The 3,804-nt window shown below is 32.9% G+C and overlaps 1 pseudogene; it reads left to right on the top strand.

The window, feature by feature from the left end:
- Positions 1-455: 455 nt before the first annotated feature.
- Positions 456-3,177, top strand: LOC115964417 (annotated as a pseudogene).
- The last annotated feature ends 627 nt before the right edge of the window (positions 3,178-3,804 follow it).

Raw genomic sequence — 3,804 nt, 5'->3', positions numbered from 1 at the left:
GTATGTCTATAAGGTACAGAGTACCGAGCAATTCGATTGGCTAAACTTGGGCCTAGAAATGGAAAATGAGAGGGAAGTTAAAGGTGAAGTGAATAAAATTTAGGGTAGGAATTGCAAAACGGTAAAACCATATAGCATGCATGTATAGGACTCCATGCAAATATTACGTTACATTTCTGCTAGATACCAACCTCCATTTATCTTCCTCACGTAGCAGTTAAAGAACAGTACTTAAGACAAACATAACAAATTTCGGGGAAAAAAATGATGTTACTGTTAGCGTTGGGCTCCATTTTGTGGGTAGCTATTTGTAATTGGCAGAAGATGGCCTTGTAGGACTAGGATCATTTGGATATCAAGCCCAGGTCTCACAACCCGTGGACAATTATTGGCTATCGTTCCACTTTGAGCCTGCAAAAACAAAGCCCAAAACCCAAAAGAGAGCATCAACAGTAATGGGAATACTGGTTTATATTTAGCTATAAAATAAGGAAAATAATTCTAGGTACAGTGGTACGTACCCACTTCTCTTCTTCTTTTTTATTTTATTTTAGAAGATGATACTCACCTAGTTTCACAATATGACAACATGTCAATGGTGTACAATAAGTTCACTTTTCACCAAGCACCTGTGGTGGTCCCATTTGTAAATAATATTGTAATCCAATCATAAGTTAACATACAAGCATATTGTTTTGAAATTTGATGTGAATTTGAGTGTGTTTGTAATAATACCAATTTAGCAATAAGATAACACAAAATATAAAATTTGTAGTTAAATGAGAATAAGCTTGAGTGAGGAAGATCGATAGAGAGTGAAAATTAGTGTGAGAAGCATGACCCAAGAATACTAGGTTAATGTGTCTTAATGTAGATACTCAACTGATAATATTTTACTTCGTAAATATAATATAAAGGGTTTTATAATTTGAAGTTGCCACTTGATTATTTAAGATAAAATCAAGGAAACCAAAAATTGACAAAAATAAATTGTTATTCTAATGAATTTAAAATACAAAGTCTTTGAAAAAAAAAAAAAAAATCGGACTCAAGTACAACATTGGCCCAAAAGGTTGGAGTTGTTTTTATTTTGGCCCTTTAAATTTTAAAATTTTAATTTTTATGAATGGATAAAATGAATGGTCAAATGAAATTTTGAAATGTAAAAGGCAAATAGAAAATTGAATCAAATATGAAAGAGAAAAATGAGAAATTTGAAACGAAAATGGTGAATATGAAAATAGAATTAAGCATGAAGGCCTAAAAGGTGGTTTTCAATTAAGTAAAAGATTAACTTTGAGTGAGAATATTGTACAAAATATGGAGAGTTCTACATGTTAGGCTTTTAGATAGGAAAATTTCATGACTTTGTAATATTTTGTCGTCTATAATGTGTGTTAAAGTCCAACTTAAAAAGACCTAAACCTAAAAGAAGATAGTTGTTCAAGATTTCGATATCCATTTGATTGATACTTAATTGATCGAACAAGTGATTTTCAATGGCCAATCGTTGATTGATCGATCGAAAGCAGAACTTCAACTGACCTTTGATTGAAGCTCGATTAATTGAAAATTTTGAAAAGCGAATTTGACATGTTTTTATTAAAGTAGGTTGGGGCCTAGGTTTCTGTGCCACGCATGCAAACATATAAAGGACCATTATAAACACGGCTACTTAGAGGTTTTTGCAAATTGCTGCTGTGCACTACATAGAGAGAAAATAGAATTGATCAACTTGTGGGTTTAGAAATCCATACACATAATGGAGTTGCTGTACTGGTGATTAATAGCTAAAACCATATAGTTTATAATTCCAGTAAATGTTGATGCGAAGATCAAACATTCAGGGAGAGTCATTGGAGTTCATTAGTGGGCCTGATTGTGATTATAAACGAGGTTCATGAGAAGGGATTCATATACAAAGAGTTTAGATGGTCTAGAGCTGGTGTGGGGTCACGTTAAGAAGTTTATCTACCGAATAGATATGGTCTAAGGTCATGGGTATGCACTAGAATTTTATATAGTGGATTTTCTTATTAAGGGTAGAGGTATCCTCAAAGTGTAGTTTGTTTTGGAGTTAGTTTCCGTTGGTTTTCATTTTGTTTGCAATTTAGGTGTTCTTATTGTTGGGAAAATTGGTTTTGCATCTCATACAAAAACACACAACAGAAGCAACATAAGTATCTACTTCATTCATGAGAACATGGAATATCTAGAATTTTAGAAACAAAGAATAGAAAAGCGTACCTTGATGTAGTAAAATTCAAAACAAAAGAAGTTTGAACTTGGGAAGACCTTCAGTTTTCATCCCAATTCCACTTATGCCCAAGATGTGTGGTCTCTCAATCAGTTATGTACGCACTTGTTTAAGAGAGAATAAGTTTAGAGAAAACTGTATTTTTTTTTTCTTTTAATTGTACTTATGTTTTTTTAACTGTCAAAAGCTTTATTTAATAAGCTTTGGTCAGGTGTTGATTGGATTGTTAAATTCTATTTGATATTGTGTAAATAACTTTGTTGTTTGTTTGATTCATGTGTGACAATTTATTTTTAGTGTGGTATCGTGTTGGATGTTTCACCATTGTCACTAGGTCTTGAAACACTAGGTGGTGTAATGACAAAGATCATCCCAAGAAATACTACTTTGTCGACCTCCAAGTCAGAGGTGTTCTCCACAGCCACAGATGGGCAGATTAGTGTTGATATTAATGTTTTCCAAGGAGAGAGAGAATTCGTTAGGGACAACAGATATCTTCGCAACTTTTGTTTGGATGGTATCCCACTTGCACCTCATGGGATTCCTCAAATTGAAGTGAAGTTTTGCATATTTTCGAATGGTATTCTTTTGGTCATTACAGTTGATAAGGGCACAGGGAAGAAGCAAGGCATTACCATTATAAATTTGCCCAATGATTATGAGGTATGTTAAAATATATAGGGTTTGGATAAATGTTTGATCTTTATTTCAGTTTGTAGCATTAGGTCAAAAGATGAAAAGGAACAAAGCTAAATGTGTCAAAATATGCAGATGCAAAGGATGGCTAATGAAGTAGAGAGGTTTGCAAGGATTACAAGGAGAAGAGAGGTGGCATTGACACAAAGAACCAAGCTGAATCTATTGTCTACCACACAGAGAAATAGCTCAAGGAACTTGGAGAGACAAGGTTCATGCCCTAGAAAGAGAACCAAGTTGAATCATTGACACTCATGTATTTTTTTTTACCTTGTAACAACACTTATTTTTTCGTGAGCACCTCTAATATATCTTATTGTTAATTAAGATTAGGCGAAAATGCACTTTTGGTCTCTATATTTTGGGTAAATTCCCATTTTGGTCCCAAAATTGATTTCGTTACTAATGTCATTCCTAAAAAAAGAAAATCGTTTTTAAAATGGTCCTTGTCATCAGTCAACCAACAGAAAAATCTTACGTGTCTAACGGAATGTCCTGCTTGCTGACATGGCGTTGATGCGGCCATTAAAATATTATTAAAAAAGATTATTTGACATTTTTAAATGCCATGACAGCATTTAAATTAATAAAAAAAAAGCCACATCAGAGTATTTAAACTAAATTAAAAAACAAACCTTAAATCTAATTAAAAGATCATATTCTAGATTGTGTAAAAAGAAAAAAAGAACGAGGAAGCCGATTTCTTCTTCTTCTTATAGGCGAGGAGTTTGGTTTGTGTGTAGTGTAGGTGAATCTAATTCCATATTTTTTCTTTACATTATAATAATAGAAGAAGAAGAAGAAGAAGAAGCAATATTGGATTTGAGTACATAAAATTAAAAAAAATGTCA

The sequence above is a fragment of the Quercus lobata genome, chromosome 10 (genome assembly GCF_001633185.2).
Source record: "Quercus lobata isolate SW786 chromosome 10, ValleyOak3.0 Primary Assembly, whole genome shotgun sequence".
In the NCBI taxonomy this organism is placed as follows: domain Eukaryota; kingdom Viridiplantae; phylum Streptophyta; class Magnoliopsida; order Fagales; family Fagaceae; genus Quercus; species Quercus lobata.
This window is presented reverse-complemented; position numbering and strand designations above follow the sequence as displayed.